Source organism: Trichechus manatus, unplaced genomic scaffold (genome assembly GCF_000243295.1).
Source record: "Trichechus manatus latirostris isolate Lorelei unplaced genomic scaffold, TriManLat1.0 scaffold00031, whole genome shotgun sequence".
NCBI lineage: Eukaryota > Metazoa > Chordata > Mammalia > Sirenia > Trichechidae > Trichechus > Trichechus manatus.
In genome coordinates this window covers 20192712-20211367 of record NW_004443967.1, presented here as the reverse complement: position 1 = coordinate 20211367, position 18656 = coordinate 20192712, and the positions used below count along the sequence as shown (strand labels likewise).

Sequence of the window (18656 nt, the reverse complement as noted above, 5' to 3'; positions counted from 1 at the left end):
AATGAACCTCATGTGCAGCCACCACCCTTCGTCACTAGAGACTTGTGTATTGATGTGATACTTAACAGGCTTCAGTGGAGCTTCTAGACTAAGACACACTAGGAAGAAAGGCCTGGCAATCTACTTCCAAAAATCAGCCAGTGAAAGCCCTGTGCATCATAATGGTCCAGTCCCATCATCCGTGGGGTCACCGAGGGTTAGGGCAACTTGACAGCAGTCAACAACAACAACAACCGAGTTAGATTTTAAGTCTACAAGGCCCTTGGATGTTAAAGCTACAGGAGAGCCACCTCCAGTTGTGGCCGACTGGTGGTGAGAGGCAGGGAAGCACTGGGGGAAGGCACACAGCTTGAAGGTTGTGTGCTTGTGTTTCCTCCCCTCACCCACGACACTGCACCCCTGTTATCTCTAGCTGACACCTCTGGGCCTTCTTATCCACGCCACCGTAGAGAAGACAGTGATGCATGGTATCCCAGTCCCATTCTCCCTCTGTTTTGCTGACGAGTCCTCAGGATGATTTAATTAGTGCTTTCTTATTTCTCAAATACATTGTGAAGATCACAAAGATTGCAAAGAACAGTAAGACTGCAAAGCATGTTGTATTTCCCTCCATAAAAGTCTCCGGCCAGTCTTGCACTTGCAAGAACAATTTAACTGGCTTCACAGAGACTGCTTATCTCAGCACCGCTGACTTGTTAAATACACTGTAATTGTGTGTTGGCCGAGGTGTTCTAAGATGTGATTTTCTTATCATGTACTTAAGCTGATCACCCAGCTGCCCGTTACCCCGGAGTGTCTCCTTTGTGAGGGGTGCAGCAGTTTCAGTAAAATGCCTTGCGCTGGCCTAGAAGCCCAGGGTGGGGGATCTGTCCAGCACAATTCAGCGCCTTATCCATCATTATTATATGTTTTTCCAGCACCTGTATCTTAGCTTTCCCAGTTGGTGAAGATTGGCTTTCATGCAAGTTTCCAGAGTCGCTGAGATGAACAGTCGTGGAGGTGGAAGCAGCCGCTGCCCCAGACTATTACGGTAGAACCACATCCTGCACACCGCATCCTGTGTCGTGGCCATGAGACAAGGGAATGGGAAGAGAAGGGCCGCCGGGAGGAAGAGGAAGGGCTGCGTGGCTCTCTCCAGGCTCAGAACTGTTATAGCTCAGGGTAGGTTCTGTGACTGCCAGAGCCTCATGTCCACCAGGCAGGGATGCTGTGTCCTCGGGGAGGATGCTAGACTCTAGCTACTTGGTGGGTGTACTGTGGACCAGCAGATCCGGCATCACTGAGGAGCTTGGTAGAAAGCAGAATCTCAGGCCCCGCCCCAGACTCATTGAACCAGGACTTGGGGGTGTAACCAGCTCCCCAGATAGCTTGCACATTCACTACAATTTAGGAAGCCCTGCTTTAGGGCAGTGGTTGTGAACTCTAAACTCTTTATGTGCAACAGAATGACGTAGGGGCTCGTTTCAAATTCCCATGCTGGATGCTCATCATGAAGGTGTGCTTCCTGTTGCCCAGGAGTGGGGACAGTCATGAGATTTCTAAAAGTTCTATAGGCAGCCAGGAGCCCTGGTGGCGTAGTGGTTAACAGCTCAGCTGCTAACCAAAAGGTCGGCAGTTCAAATCCGCCAGCCGCTCCTTGGAAACCCTATGGGGAAGTTCTACTCTGTCCTGTAGGGTCGCTATGAATTGGAATCGACTCGAGGACAATGGGTTTGGGTTTATATGCAGCCAGGGGTGAGAACTTGAAGGCTAGATAGTTTATCAGTATCCCCTCGATTTCAATTCAGGTCAAGCAATGCTATCGAAACCAAGAAAAGGACAGACCATTGAATGACCCCTCAGAATATCCTAGACAAAGTCGAATGTTAACTGCACCCTCGGGCCCAAGCGAAGACAAGAATGAACGTGAATCCTGGCATATTTAGGACACGGGCCAGGGGGATTTAACTTCTCAGTGTAATGGTGGTAAAATAAAACCAACAAATGGGACTCGTCCCCTCCCTAATGCTCCGTCTTGCAGTGTGGATAAATTTAATGTCACAGTGCTTTCAAGCCCTGATAGGGTTTACAACTAGGATAAAATTTTGACACGAAGTAAATTTTGATCCAGGTGTGGTTTTATTCGGAGGTTATAGCTGATAGTGCATTAAAGTGTCTGGATCTACGTTACAAATAGATGCTGTGGATTTCCTCGGTTTACAGCTAGCTGTGTCACTGCCCGTGAAGACAGGCATGATGCATCCCTCGAGGGGGGCCAGACATCACTGTCTTCCATGAGCAGCCCCTGGGGTGTGGGCTGGTCCTGGGGAGAAGCTGTCCTGTTGCCCAGGGCACCATTTGTGACATTGTAGTAGATCCCATATATTTTTTCACCAAAATTGGTGCTGCATCAAGCCTCGGCATGATGCAGGCCCTACGGGAAACAGATTCTCGGTTGGCTCCCTAACCTCAAAAGTTAACAGCCTATTTGGTGCTACAAGCAGCACCATTAAAGATAATGGTCAAAGTCAGTATCATCACAGATTGCTTTTGGATTCCAGCAACTGACAGTTCATTAATCAGCAACCTCTTATTTTCCTAAAAACAAGCTTATTTTTTTGCCTCTAAAAATGTATTTAAATTTATGATTAGGTAATAGATTCAATGATGTATTGCATTAGGCAAATCTGCTGCAGAAGACCTCTTCAAAGTGTTAAAAAACAATAATGTCACTTTGAGGACTAAAGTGTGCCTGACCCAAGTGATAGTATTTTCATTCCTCATATGCATGCAAAAGCTGGACAATGAATAAGGAAGACCGAAGAATTGATGCCTTTGAATTGTGGTATTGGCAAAGAATATTGAATATAGCATGGACTGCCAAAAGAACGAATAAATCTGTCTTGGGAGAAGTACAGCCAGAATTCTCCTTAGAAGTGAGGATGACAAGATTTTGTCTCACGTACTTTGGACATGTTATCAGGAGGCACCAGTCCCTCGTAAAGTTAAAAAAAAGGGGGGGGGGCTGTCGAGTCGATTCTGACTCATAGCGTCCCTATAGGACAAGGTAGAACTGCCCCGTAGGGTTTCCAAGGAGCGGCTGGTGGGTTCAAATTGCTGAAGTTTTGATTAGCAGCTGAACTCTTAACCACTGCGCCACCAGGGAGCCCTGGTAAAGTAAAGGATCAGTGAACAAGAGGAAGACCCTAAAGGAGATGGAATTGACACAGTAGCTGCAACAATGGGCTCAAACATAGCAACGATTGTGAGGATGGCGCAGGACCAGGCAGGGTTTCATTCTGTTGTACGCAGGATTCCTATGAGTTGGAAGTGGCTTGACAGCACCTAACAACAACCGCAATAGATTCAAAGCATCCAAAAATCAAAACTCAAAAGGATATACAGTGAGACCTCTTCCTTCCACCCATGTCTCCAAGTCACCCAGCCACCCTTCACAGACACCTGCTGTCATTGATTCTTGACGACGTTTCCAGGGGTCTGGTGTATGTATAAGACTTGGTTGTTTAGTGTATCCAGTGTTCACTTACGTACTTATTGAGCCTCGCTGCTTCCCAGTCCCTGTTCTAGAGACAAGGGAGACACAATGAAAGCAACAAAATTCTCTACCCCGGGAAGCTTAGGCACAACCCAAAGGAAACAGAGAGGAAAGGACAAGTAAGTAAAATATTGAGTATGTCTGATGTCACATGCTCAAAAAAAAAAAAAAAAAAAAAAAAAAAAAACCAGTGAAGGGAGAGGGAAGAAAGGGCCAATGAACAAATAAATGAATGAATATTATCAGGGAGAGAAAGTAAGAACCAAGATTAAAGACAACATGGGATTTAGCAGTTCTGCAAACATCCTAAATCCAGCTAATGTGATCTGGTGATGGCTTGGAGAGGCAAGAACGGGGTGGGGGAGGGGATTGTAGCTCTTCACCTTAAATGAGATTAGTTGAGGGAAGGAGAAAGGGGAGATCTTTTCATGTCAACCATCCACTGACCTAATTCAACTGCTGCTTTTGAAAAAACCGACTTTCCTCATTTTGTGGTACAATGAGCAGATCTTCCTGCCTTTTTCAGGGTTCCGCAGGTCACCTTTGGCTAGCACTGGCCATATCCTGATCAGCCAGGTAGCAGGTGGGGTAAGGTTGTCAGCACGAGGCCAAGGTGTAACTGGGCATAGTGAGGTCTCACAGGCCCTGGGCCACTGGGCAGAGCAGACTGGGTAGTCAGGTCTAACCAATCTGGCTCAGGCAGGAAGGGGACAAGTCTGGGGAGGGACTTTAACCTTCGATCAGGAGGGTGTAGCCCCATCTCCAGAAGGCCCTAGGAAAACGAGAGATTGATGTAGCTGGCTGTGGACTCTGACCTGGGCTCTCTCAGCTGGATTTAGCTGACCATGCTCCATTTGGCGTCCGTATCCACCTGGGCGGCTCGGACCCACGCAGGCAATTTGTGACCAGTTCAGTGGGCTCTGAGACAGGGATAGAAATTCAAGGAATCTTGTTTGGGAGCCAGTGGGGCTCTGTGGAGACCCTCAACAAAGAGAAGTCACACAAAGGAAGAGGGAGTGAAGGAGATTGTTGGTGGAACATGGGGTGTCTGTCTGCACTGGGGATCTCATCCTTCCTGGGCTGACGGACAGACCAGAGCACCCCTCTCCCTAAGGACCAGCGACTTGTGTACCCTCCTGGTGGCTCACCCAGGCCAAAAGTCCTCCTCCTCCTCCTCCTCCTCCTCCTCCTTCTTCTCCCCTTTTTATTTTTTCTTTGTTCAGATCAGTGGAATCTGTGATGTTTGAAAATTACTACTGGGTTAGCCAAAATACCTGCTGTATATTCTAGTAAGTTCAAATACCTCTAGGCAGTTTGGGGCAATTTAAAGGGAAAAAGATTCCATTTTATGGGCTAGTTTGAGTTAGCAAGGTCAGACTCCTCTGAAGGCTGGCTGCTCTATCCTACTTCCTGACACTTGCAGAGACAGCACCGTTTGGGTTGATGGACGTCTCCCCTCCCTCCTTGCTCCTTACGTTTCTGCTCCTGGGGCAGGCATAGAAGGTGCTTTGTTAGGACCCTGTCTGGTAGAGGTGGCAGGCAGAGCCCATCATCAAAGGTGGCCCCCTGTGAACTTTGCACTGGAATGGAACCCACCCTGGCTTCTCTAGAAATCACCGTGGGAAGCTCTGGCAAGTTACTTCACCTCTCTGCGCCCCCGTGGTCTGAAAAACTGGGACAATAGTACTACTGACCTCTTGGAGTTCTTGTGAGGATTAAACAAGATGAAATAAGTGCAGTGCTTGTCATGGTGTCCAGCACAGGGTAAATAAATGTCTGCTGTTATTGGCTGCTACATGGCCTGGACACAGATGACCCGACTCTCAACTTTTATCTGGTCTGGAGAGAACTGCCAGGTGGGTCACATCAGCACAGCCCTTTCATCAGACGTTCCTGGTAGAGGAGTTGTAATTGATTGCACAGGCTTGCAAAGAATATTTCAAACTGGAGAAGTGACAAAGAAAACTCATTTGCTCAAATTACATTTGTAGAAGGCCACCTGTGGGCCAGCGTGGAGGCGGTTGCAGTGAATGCAATGCTGGAGCAGACAGCAAAGACCTCTGCCAGCCCAGACACACCCCAAATATACCCACAAGGTACACTGGGAGCTTCAACTAGCAGTAAGTGCAGTGAGTACAGGAACTCAGGGTCAGGGTGGAATGAGGGTGACGAGGCTGCTCAGGTTGGATGGTGGGGCACTCTCAGAAGGTGACACTTGAGTTGAGACCAGAATGAGCAAAAGGGGCTGTCTGTGCACACATAGGAGGGAACAGCATTCCAGGCAGGGGGAACAGCAAGCACAAAGTCCCCACCACACCAGTGAGGTTGACATTTTCCCAAACATGAACAATATGGCTACCTGCTGAGTGAAGGGCAGAGTAGCCTGGCATAAGGTCAGAGCAATGGAAGGATCAGGGCATTTGAAGCCTTGTAAGCTGCGGTATGAAGTTTGAGCTTTGTCCACCCTAAAATAAGATTGGATTTGTGCTTTAAGGTTAATGTAGAAAATGCTGTGATGTGCCATCCAGAGCTCCCTTTAGGAGTCAAGGACCTGTCCCCAGCTGCTGCGAGCCCTCTGTGAGGATTGCCTGGGATGAGGGAAACAGCCTTGCCCAAGGTCACATGTCCTTCTCGATAGTCCTCGTCCAGTGACTTATCAACAGGGAGTGTAAAGGCCCAGCCTGCCCTAACCAAGGCCACCTCTGCGGGGCCACTTCAGTCCGCCCCAACTCAGGCCATCTCGGTGGGGTCATCCCCCCAGAGCTTCCTGTGGGGTCAGCTGAGGCCTTCGTTGAGACTTCATTGTGGCTCCTCTTCTCCCTCTTCAATTCTGCTCCTTCCGAGCCCTTCCCCAGGGGTTATCCCAGGAGTGCTCACAGCTCCAGCTGCCATGGGAAGAATACACTGAAGTGGAGACAAAGAGAAGTAGGGAGTTAAAAGGCTCTGTTGGCAAGTCCAGGAGAAAGTAAAGGTGGCTCGTACCCACGTGAGGTGTAGCAATGATAATGGAATTTAGAGATACATTTTTAAAGGCAGAGCAGACAGGACTTGCCAACTCCACTGGTTTTCTAACTGTTTTTAACCTGAGGAAAGTGTGATCGAAATTGTAATCTGTGGACTATCACACATTTCCCCAAAGGAGCTCCCAAGGAGTCCAGCTGTGAAGATCGCCTCAGACTAAAAGCTCCCTGAGGACTGTGACCATTGATTCTGCATCTGCAGGGGCGTGGGGCCCAGCGGAGATTTCATAGCTGTCCACAGAGCCATCCCAAGGGGAGTTCTAGGGTGACCAGCTGTCCTGGTTTGCTCAAACTTGCTGGGTTTCCTGAGCTGTGGGACTTGCAGTGTTATGGTTGTTGGTTCTACTCATAGCGACCCCATGTGACAGAGTAGAACTGCCCCATAAAGTTTTCTAGGCTATAATCTTTATGGGAGCAGATGGCCAGGTCTTCCTCTTGCAGAGCCACTGGGTGGGTTTGAATCTTTTAGTTAGCAGTCAAGCAATTAACCGTTGCACCACCAGGACCAAAACCATGAAAATTCTGGGTGAACTGGGGTGAGCCTTTATCCCAGTGAACTCGGTGTCTCTGAAGATTTCACACGAGCCCTGATGTCCTGGAAACTCCCCATGCCACCACCAGCCCATCACAGGAATATGCCAGCCTGCCTGCTAGAGCTTGGAACCACAAGACTGGATATTCTTAAGTCAACGGCCTTTAGGCTCTTCCTTCCTGTCTGTGACGTTTCAAAAAGCACAGAATACCAGAGCTGGAAGTGCTCCTGGGGGAAATCTGGTTAGGCGCCGTACTTCACAATTGCAGAGTTTACTAATGTCTGTTGACTAGTCGCTGGTGGAACTGGGGTCAAACACTTGTTCCCTGAATTAAAGTCATCAGTGCTCTTTCCTGCTGTCCCCTACCCCGGTACTCTGGGTGCTTTAAACGCACCTGTGAGCAGAAATACAGAGAGAATGCAGTACCCATAAAACGCCAGTCATCATGTTCTTATTAAGGTGAATTGGTTGCTTCCTCTCATAGAAAGGATTTTCCATGGTTACCAGGCAACTAGTTATAATGGGTGCTCCTTTCTATTATTGCAAACATTTCAGTGAAACATTAAAAGGTGATTTATCAAGCAGTCCTTCAATATAGATAACCACATTTGGTGGGTATGGTATTTCCATATACTGGGAGTCAACTCAACAGCAACCAGTTTGGTTTTTTGGATGGGGGAGGGTCAAAGGCCAGTCAGTCTCCAAAATATTGTAAGCTTTAAAAAGGAAACGAGCAAAAGCACATATGTGCTCTGGGCATCCTCAAAGTCTGCCATCGCAGTGAGCAGAGGCCGTGTGTTCCTCGTAGAGTATGAGAACTTCGACTACAAGCAACTTGCTGAGAAGCACCCTGTTCTGTGAGCCATGGTGGTATGTATGCGTGTCACTGGGTCTGGAGTGGTCACTAGTGTGCTGAGAGCACCTCATTGGGGACAACACACTGCAAGGCCCTTTATGGTAAGTCATGTCCCAAAGCGTCCATGCCTCACGGGCCAGCAAAGGGCCCCAGCAAGAAGGAATAGGTGGGAGACTGTGAGCAGCTCAACAACTGGCCAGCTCAGTCTCGAAAGTTTGGCACCAGAAGGAGCCCAGGGAGGGCCAGGATGGAGCACAATGCCTTTGCAGAAATGGAGAAGGGCCAGGATTTCATACCTCGGGACTGCATCCGGGTGGTTGTAGTCAGCTGAAGCACTTAGCTGTGGTACCCTTGGGAGCCTGCACGACTTATGAAAAAGGGCGAGGAAGAGTTAGGAGTCCCTGCTCTCCCCAGCTGCACAGCCACCACCCTGCAGTCTTCCCAGCCCCACCTCCTTCCCTGTAGCAGGTATCGCCTTCTCTAGGAAACAGGAATCCCATTTCAGGATCAGGAAAGCCAGAACATTATAGGTATCAATACAGACTTGTGACCACCAGCTCTGTGCAAGGCCACTTTTTTTCTGTGTGTAAACCTTTCCTTGGGTTTTTCTAATAGTGGTCTCATACAATATTTGTCCTTTTGTGATTGACTTATTTCACTCAGCATAATGCCCTCCAGATTCATCCATGTTGTGAAATGTTTCACAGATTCATCATTGTTCTTTGTGCTTGCATTGTATTGCTCTGTGTGTAAGTACCATAGTTTGTTGATCCATTCTTCTGCTGATGGACACTTGTTTCCATCTTTTTGTTATTGTGAATAATGCTGCAATGAACATGAATTTACTTATATCTATTTCTATGATGCCTCTTATTTCTCTAGGACATATTTCTAGGAGTGTGATTGTCAGATCGTACGGTATTTCTATTCCTAGCTTTTTAAGGAGGTGCCATATCATTTTCCATGGTGGTTGTACCATTTACATTCCCATCAGCAATGCATAAGATTTACAATCTCCCTACAACCTCTCCAACATTTGTTATCTTATGCGGGTTTTTTTTTTTTTTTAATTATGCCAACAATGTCAGGGTGAGATGGTATCTCATTGTAGTTTTGATTTGCATTTCTCTAATGGCTGGTGAACGCCTTTGAATTATGGCGTTGGCGGAGAATATTGAATATACCATGGACTGCCAAAAGAATGAACAAATCTGTCTTGGAAGAAGTACAATCAGAATGCTCCTTAGAAGCAAGGATGCCAAGACTTCGTCTCATGTACTTTGGACTTGTTATCAGGAGAGATCAGTCCCTGGAGAAGGACGGCATGCTTGGTAAAGCAGAGGGTCAGCGAAAAAGAGGAAGACCCTCAATGAGAGGGATTGACGGTCTGCAATAAGGGACTCAAGCATAACAACTATTGTGAGGATGGTGCAAGACTGGGTAGTCTTTTAAATTACGTATCAGTGACTTCCACTGCCTCTTCTTCTACCAGAAGATCATCTGATTCTCTGTTTTGGTCATTTGCTGGAACCATCTTGTCCTCCTCTTTTATATGTTTTGATATCGCCTGCTATCCGCAAGACATTAAGGTATTATTTTATTTATTGATTGTAAGTTTGCTTGTTTTGCAGGCTGCTTTGTTTTGTTTTGATATGTCAGGGTGGGTGAGCCAGGTGTGCTTTGTTGCTTGCTCATCTGTGCACACAATAGCTCTCTCCATCTGGACCGGGTGGGCAGGGCAGTAGCAGGTAGGGTAAGCCCACTTCGCTGTACACTGGTTTGGTGAGGAGGCTGAGGGTGGACTGGGTGGGTACTGTCTGCCTCCTGATGTTGGTCAAGTGGTGGTGTGGGAGCATTTAAAGCCCCTAGCCCGATAGGCAGGGGTGTCGGATGAGGAGTGGTACAGGCTCGCTTCCCATCATTTAGCAGCTGGTCAAGGACAGGATGGGAGGGGCAGTGCAGCCCCAGTTCAGCAGTTGGCCTGAGCCTGGGACACTCTAGCCACAGTGTCATGGTGAGGGCTGGTGGGCACAGGGGGTGTCGGATGGGGCTAGGTGGGGGGAAGAAAGAAAAGAAAAGAGAAAGCAAGAAAGAAAAGAGGTAGATGGTGGGTGGGGGTGAGGTGCACCTGGGGACCAGTGGGAAGGGGGAGAGGTGGCATACTGGGCTAGGTGGGAGGGGAAAGAAAAGGAAAGGGAAAAAATGGCATGGCAGGAGCCAGCGGGTGGCGGCAGGGTGGACCTGAAGTGGCAGCAGGCCAATGGCTCTCTAGCTGCAGCAGTGAGGCATGGCCCAGTGGGAAGGGTTGAGGTGACGTAGAGGGCTAGGTGGTAGGGAGAAAGACAAGGAAGAAAGAGAAAAAAAATGATGTGGTAAGAGCCAGTAGGTTGGGGCCAGGGCAGACCCAGGCTGGAGGGGGGCAGGTGGCTCTCTACCGGTGGCAGTGTGTGGTGGCTCAGTGGGAAGGATAGAGGCTGTGTATGGGGCTAGTTGAGAGGGGAGAAAGAGGCAGGAGCTGGCAGGTGGGGGCAGGTGGAACCTGGGGTGGTGATGGGCTAGTGGGAAGGGGTAGAGGTAGTATGCAGGGCTAGGTGGAACAGAGAAAGAAAAGGAAGAAAGGGGAAAACGTGAAAAAAAAGGAATGGCAGGAGCCAGAGGGTGGGGGTGGAGTGGGCCCAGGGTGACAGTGGCAGTTGGCTCTGTAGCCAAGGTGGCATGGCCCAGCAGGAAAGGGTAGGGATGGCATACGGGGCAGAAGGGTGATGGATGGGAAAGCGTGTTTCTCTGGTTACCGGGTGCTCTGTCTCCTTTGGGAGCTCTGTGAAGCTGCCTTCCCATATTCCCTGTCCAAGGTCATTGCTGGCTGTGTTACAAGATGATGATGTTGTGCCGTCTAAGTTGGCAGGGGACCTCTACTCCGTATCGTTCCCCGTTCTCTGTTTTCCTTGAGTTTATTCTTCCATTCAGTGTTTGGTGTTTGACTTAGTTCTTTATCCCGTCAGTTGATGCTTAGGGTTCGAGGATTGAGGTTTGTATCTGTTTTACTTAGTTTTTTGGGTCTTTGCTGCAGAGGGACTGCACGGAGCGTCTGTCCTGGGTGCCATGTTAGCTGTGCCTCTACAGCATGTGATTTTAATTGCTCCAGTCTGCCTCTGTGGTTTTCTGAGTGGTGTTAAATATTTTCTCCTCCCATAGGTATTATATAAGGAGCACTGGTGGTGCACTGGTTAAGCACTCAGCTGCTAACCGAAAGGTCTGTGGTTCAAACCTACCAGCATGCCCCACAGGAAAAAGATGTGGCAATCTGCTTCTATAAAGTTTACAACCTTGGAAACCCTGTGGGACAGATCTACTCTGTCATATGGGCTCACTATGAGTCAGAATTGACTCTATGGCAACGAGTTTGTATAGGTATTCATAGTTCCTCTTAAGTTTATTCCTTAGAATTTAATCTTTTTCCTTGCTATTGGTAATGGGATTTTCTCTTCTGTTATGTATTTTATGCTACGTATGTTCCATTATTGTTTAATATATGAAGGTTTTTGATTTTGCTCATTAACTTTATATCCTACTCTACTAGTGAATTATAATATTGAGTTCATTTTATTATTGATTTTTTTGTTTGTTCCAGGTATACTATCATGTTTTCTGAAGATATAAATGGTTTCACTTCTTTTCTCTAATAATTATGTTTCAAATTGTTTTCTCTTGCCTGATTGTATTGGTTAATACCTCCAATATAATGTTAAATATATCGTATTGAAAATGGTGGGCCTCCTAACTTGTTTCTGATCTTCGTAAGAATCTTCTAGCGTTTCCCTATTATGTTTGTGTGGTGTTTCGTTGTGTTGTGTTGAAGAACTACCCGTCTTCCTGTATTTTTACTGAGTGTGCGATCAAGAATGAATGGTATTGCATTTTGTCAAAGAACATGTTGGTATCTATAGAGATAACCATATAATTTTTATCTTTAAATCTATTAGTATGATGATTATATTAATGTATTTCCTAATATTGAACCATCATCTCGTTACTGGAATAAATCCCAACTGGTGAGAATGGGTGTTCTTTGTTTTTTCCTTAAGGGGGCGTTTGTTGTCTCTGCGAAGATTTTATAAAGTTCATGTTCATATTCATGACACTGGTCTCTCATAATCCTTCTTGTGCTATTTTTAACAAGTTTAACAAGACTGATACATGAAAATTTCCTGTTATGAATTGTGTCTGTTTGTCTTTGCGTGTCCTACAATGTCTTCTTTAGGAAGAGGCAGTTGCTATGTTATTTGGTGTCTAAAAAACCCAAAATGAAACCTGTTGCCATCGAGTCGATTCCAACTCATAGTGACCCTACAGGACAGAGTAGAATCGCCCTATAGTGTTTCCAGGGAGTGGCTGATGGGTTCAAACTGCTGAGCTTTTGGTTAGCAGCCGAGCTCTTAACCACTATGCCACGTATTCTTAACGGTCGTATCTCCGTTTTGAATAGTAGCTTTTAGTATTATAAAACGTTCTCAGTGAGATTTAATTTTAGAGGCCTGGATTCTATCATGTAAAATATCAGGATTTCAGCCTCTGCTTCCCTGTTTGTGTGTGTGTGTTTTATTCTGTTTTGATTTTTGTTGTTTGCATTTGCCCAATAAACCTCTGCCTAATTGTTTTCATTATTTTAGCATTTCTGAATTCATTGGAGTGTGTCTTTTGGATTTGGTGTGTGTGAGCCAACTTGAAAATATTATTTATTTGGTAGGCTATATAGACCTATTTACATTTGTTAAAATGACCATCATGTTTGGTCTCGACTCTGATATATTAATGTTAATTTATGTATTTAAATTACTTATTTTAATTTAAATACTAATGGTATTTGATGACACATTTACAGGGTTTCATTCTGTATATGGTCAGTTTTATTTTTGTTCATTTAAACATATTTATTTTGATATTTAGGAAAGTGTGTATTGTTAGCCTTTGATGACCTTTGTATAAATACCCTTTCTGTTACCCGTAGCTCCCCTCTGTCTTATACAGGCCCCCACTGTTTGTTTGGTCAGCTTTAAAAGTGATAGCCACCCTTCGGCTTTCACTTCTTACTCTTCAACACCCAGTGAGCTTAGTTTATGTTCCCTTTTTCCTTCTCCTTTATCTCATTTTTATTTGTATTATTTCTATTTTTTTTCAGAACACAAAATATTTACAGAGTATTATTTTACTATTGTCCCCATTTTACATCTTTGTAGATATAATCCAGTTAAGATGATGTCAGCTGGATTAAGTGGGCCCTAATGCCGGTAAGACTAGTGTCCTTATAAAAAGTGGGGAGTGTAACATGGAGACACACAAGAAGGCCATGTGATGATGGAGGCAGAGACTGGAGTGATGTGTCTACAAGCCAAGGAAGGCCAAGGATCACCAACAACCACCAGAAGTTAGAAAGAGACAAGGAAGGCTAATCCTCTAGGGTCTTCAGAGAAAGCATGGCCCTGCCAACAACTTGGTTTTGGACTTCTAGCTTCCAGAACTGTGAGAGAACATATTTCTGTTGCTTCAAACTACCCGGTTTGTGGTGATTTGTTACAGCAGCCCTAGGGTATTAGTTACACAAAATCCTATTGCAGAAGTTTCCCGTTACTTACTTTTCTTTTCTCTTCTTTCTTTCTTTCTCCCTTCCTTCCTTCCTTTCTGTTTTTTTAATACTAAAACATTTATTGCATGACTAAGCATTTAACTCCTTAAGATGAACTGGATGTTGCAACATCTGTCCTCTCGAGTTTAGGAGTTGTTTCTTCACAGAATCCACGCCTCAATCTGAGATATACAATTTTTAGGTGTCTCATCTAAAATCTGGTACCAGGGGTATTTCTTCCTTTAGCCTTGGCTTTCCAGTCATACTTTCTCTCTTGCTTGTCAGGTAGCCTCATTGGCCACAAGAAGACTTCTGAAGGTGGTAGGCTTTAGAGCCACAGCGGCGGCACAATGTGTGCGTCTTATTACGATGCTTTCCAAATGATGATGTTCGTTTTGTCATCTCGTTTCTGTGGCCAAAACCAAAGAGTTCCCAGTTAATTTTTGATTGGTTGATGCCTTCCTCTAGTAGATTCCTCAAGAAGGATTGGTGAGAATTTTATTTCTTAAGTTCTTGCTTTTTTATAACTGGTTCTATAGACTTGGTTATCTGAGGCAAGGCTTGGCTGGATAGAACATCCTTAGCTCACTTCCTTTCAGAGAAGTTCTTGAAAATGCTGTTCCTCTGTGTTGTCTTGCTGCCAAGGGCTCTGAAGCCATTGGATTATTTGTCCTTTTAAGAGTCTTGGTCTTAATGGCTGAATGGACACAAGAAACCCGAGATGGAAAGGAGGAGTGTGCTGTCACATTGTGGGGATTTGCAGCTAATGTCGCATAACAATATGTGTATAAATTTGTGTGAGAAATTAACCTGGGCTGTAAACTTTCACCTAAAGCACAATTAAAAAAAAAAAAAAAAGATTCTTGGTCTTCTTGCCTGGAAGTTCTGAGAAGTTGTTTTTTTTTTTTTTCCTATGTCTGTTTTGCTTTATCTTTAAAGTCTAGTAGATTTATTAAAACATGCCTTAGAGTTGACCATTCCATGTCAGTTTTCTTAAGTACAAAGTAGCCCTTTAAATAAGCCATATTTTATTTCAGGAAGCTTTCTCTGGATTATAACTTTAAATATTAACTTTGTTGCATTTATTTTATCATCTTTAAGGACACCATTAGACATATGTTGCTTCTTCTTTTGCTTATCTTTATTTCTATCACATTTTTAAACTCTTTATTTTCATTTTTTTTTTTTTTTTGGGCTATTTTCAAGAATTTACATATTATTCCTCATTATATTTTCAGTCAAATATATCTTCTTTTGGGCATTTTGTGATTTAGTCTCCATTTTTTAGGAGTATCTTATCTTTGCCTCAATATTATTCCCAAGTTAAGTCAGATCTCATTTCTTTTATTTCTGGTTTTTTATCCATTTCTGCCCTGAGTTTTTGAAATTCTATTCAAGATGTTTTCTCATATATACAAATGCTTGTTTAAAAATAATTAATTTGGGTTGAATGTTGTGTTATAATTTTATTCTGCTATGTGTGTTTTGAGTTGGAGGAGATTCACTTTTCTGGATATTGTCTGTTCTTTTTTATTCACTTTGAAATGTCCTTCTTCCTGAACCAGTGATCATGGGTGATTATACCTGGGAACGATGAGGAGTTTGAGTGCCGTGCTACGTTTCTTGGTCCAAGAGCACCTGATTATGTAGGTATAATTAGGCATAATTTCTTTATTCCATGATGTCCTTTTTTTTTTTGGAGGAGTGGTGTTTGCTGTATTACCTGATTTTTTTTCCTATCACTTGCTTGTTTTGTCCCCTCATCCGCAAACCCCACTACCCCATTACCTCCTTTCTCCTCCCCAACATCTCTTCTGCCTGTGTCACCCCTCCTTTTCGAAGAAGTGGTGCTTCCTAAACCTGAGGCTTCTGTTCCACACATTTTCAAGCCCTTTTCTTTGGATTTCTCAGTATTAGTTGCTTTAATCCATCAAATATCATCCTCATTCTCAATATTTCTCCACTCTGGTGGGGCTTTCTCTTTCCGGTAGTGATTTTATCCATGCTTCCAGACTCCGACTCCCCTCTCCTAATTCCTGTGTGCCTGCCTAACTACTCCAGTGTGGGCTTCAGGATGGCTCTGCAAGATTTGAGCAGATAATTCTGCACTCACAGTTCTGTGGTGCTCATGGTGTTCTGTCACTGAGGCTGCTGTGAGCTTGGGGCTGAGAGGTTTCATTGGTTCTCCATGTTGAGCTATGACGGATTTTGGAGTGTGAGTGGAGAGAGACAGATTTAAGCATCTGCTATTATCTTTTTGTAACAAGAATGTCTCTTTTTCTTTTTATGCTACATTTCTTTTCTAGTTATGTTCATAATACATAGGAAATTGCGTGTATATGTACATGTGTCTTTTTTCTTACTTTACACTGTAATAAGAATTTTTTTGTATTACTAGATTTTGTAAAAATGTTTTTGATGGCTTCATATTATTTCAGTGGATTTAACTATTTATTCATTTAACTGTTCCTCTATGACTGGACTGATAGAACTTTTTTTTTAGAATTATTTTCTAGATTTTTGATAGTGCAATTAATTGGTAAAGCAGTATAAAATGTTTTAACACTGTTTGTACAATTTTAAAATTATTTTCCAATCTCTTATATCAATGTAAACTCTCATCATATGTATCTGAAGACCTGTTCATGGGCCCTTATCAGGAGTTGACTCCTGTGGTGGCTCTTTACTGTGTCAATTCAGCTAATCCGAAACTACATTTCCCAGAATCCCCTCTCTGGCTGGTTCAGGGGTAGGACTGGCTACAAGAGGAATCTGCGTAATATTTGGAAGGCAGAAGTGAAGCAGCGGTTGTTTTTAAGCTCTGAACGGCTGAGGTAGGTTGCCAGGCACCGTGACACGTGACTGCACTGCTCTTGATCTCTGGATCACCCTCCTGACGTAGGCAGCCCCCAGCCTGCAGCTCTTCCAGCTCCCATTCTATCCTCTCCTTCAGCTTCTCTGGGTCCTGGACACGTGTGTATGCAGCTTCCTGGCAAAGGGCACCTGCTTCTCCTCCAGGCCATAACACCACTCAGGCTGAGGCGGTGCAAAACAGACGGGGGGGTCCAGATTCCATGACGTTTCCAGTGTGTCCTTGGAAATTCCAATTTGTCCTGTGGATTCTAGTTCATCTTTGCTCTCTCCCATTTCATGTCCAGATTTCCTTCCCAACCACTGGCCTGGATGACTAAAGGGACTTTAGAAGTCCAAACAGCCTGCACAGAGTCTCCACCTGTGTCCACCCTGTGGAACGTCTGATTCTAATAATGAATCTCTTGTGGCTGTACTTCTAGGATCCAACCCTGACCATTAGAGCTGCACAAATCTAAGGTAGATCTCACAAGGGACTCTAATATCACAAGTCCACCCAAACCACAGTCACGAAGGCTGCAGGAGTCAGGAGGTGATCGCTATCTGGGGGGCAGAGTGACATGCAGGGCTGCAATCTGGATGATCCTACACCACTACTCTTCCTTATTAACCTTGGGTGTTTTCCTTCCACACCCACCGTAAACACTGGAGGCCAGGCACTATGTCTGCTTAGTCTCCGTCCCAATCCCTGTTTCCAAGGCAATGCCCAACATATTGTGCTGTTTTAAGTTACCATGAAATTGGCTCCCACTCATGGTGACCCCATGAACAACAGAACAAAACGCTGCCTGGTCCTGTGCCATCTTCATGATCATTAGTATGTTTGAGTCCATTGTTTCCGTTATGCCCAACCTATAGTAGCCAGAGCATTAATATTCGTTGACCCTTCTGTGTGAAATTCAGCTATTAGACTCTCTGACTCAACTTCCCTCTTCTTGCCCCAGAGTTACTCTGAGGCCCCCAGGATCTCCCTCATCTGTTGTGAAGTGAATGGGAGACTGTCTGTCATAGCCTGGAGGTTTCTGGATTCTGGGGAAACTATTCACCATCTTGTCCTAACAGTAACTGATGTAGCAACAGACATGGGTGGGTGGGGTGGATAATATGTCTTGCGCAGTAAGTGAAAAACAAAATATTTATTGCAAAGTTTTTTCAAGTGCCATTCCTGCTTGCCAGTGTTGTGCTGCAAACATATGTCGATGGAGTGTGCCTCTGGCACAAACAATACAAGCGAACGGAGATATTTTAATTTCAGCTGCAGTGTGCATCTCTTCTGACAGTTTTATGATGGGTCTCGCTGATTCCATATGCTGTGGGTGATGACTAAGCTGTTTACCTTCATTCCCAACACAGGAAGCAAGGCAGTAGGGGAAGGGAGGGAGGAAAAGCGGGAAGGGCATGGGTGTAGATTAAGCATCTACTGTATGCCCATCCCTAAACGGAGCAGTTAGTATTTCACTTCAGTTAATCCTCACAAAAACTCCAAGGGAGGAGTATTACCCTTATTTTGCACATATCAAAACAGACACAGGAAGGATGAGAAACTTGCCCAAGTTCCCACAGCTTGAGATTTGCAGAGCTGGTATTTTACCTCAGGTCTGTTGAATGATAAAGCTATTGTTTCTTTTACTTATGCTCAGAAATAACAAGGCTGCTCTTGGAAGGTGGATGAGGTAGAAGAAGTTACAGCACATTTAGTGATAGTATTTCTGTACTTCCTTTCCCCACAGACATCCCATCACAATGGTCAGAAGAGAACTTAGAAGACGTCCCCAGTAGGTTTTGTCCCCAAGGCCTCTCTTAGACCCCCAAGTAGAGGAAGTAAAGGGGATCATCTGCTCCCTCTCTCCTCTGGGGAGAGGGCATCTGATTTCCAGGGTAGGGCTTGGGGAAGGCAGGGGGGCATCCTAGATGTTACAGCCCAGTACAGCATCGGGCAGCGTGACTTTGCATGAGAGAGACGTGGAGTGGAGTCCAGCTTCACTTACTGTGTGGTCTCAGGTCACCTAATGACCCTGGGGGTCAGCTTCTTCCCTGCAAAGCAGAAATTTCCCTACAGGGCTGCTCTGGGAATCACAGGCGCCACTGGAGGTAAGTAAGCTCTCAGGTGGCGGCACACTGCAGTGTTCAATGAGCATCAACCACTCCACCTTCCAGCCCAGGGGTCCCAGGTGGCCATGAGCATGCAGACGCTTCAGCAGAGCTGCTCAGAGAGGCC

General features: G+C 45.1%; 1 pseudogene; it reads right to left on the bottom strand.

Moving 5' to 3' along the window:
• Window positions 1-13673: 13673 nt before the first annotated feature.
• Window positions 13674-14044, bottom strand: LOC111820255 (60S ribosomal protein L37 pseudogene; annotated as a pseudogene).
• Between the last annotated feature and the right edge of the window lie 4612 nt (window positions 14045-18656).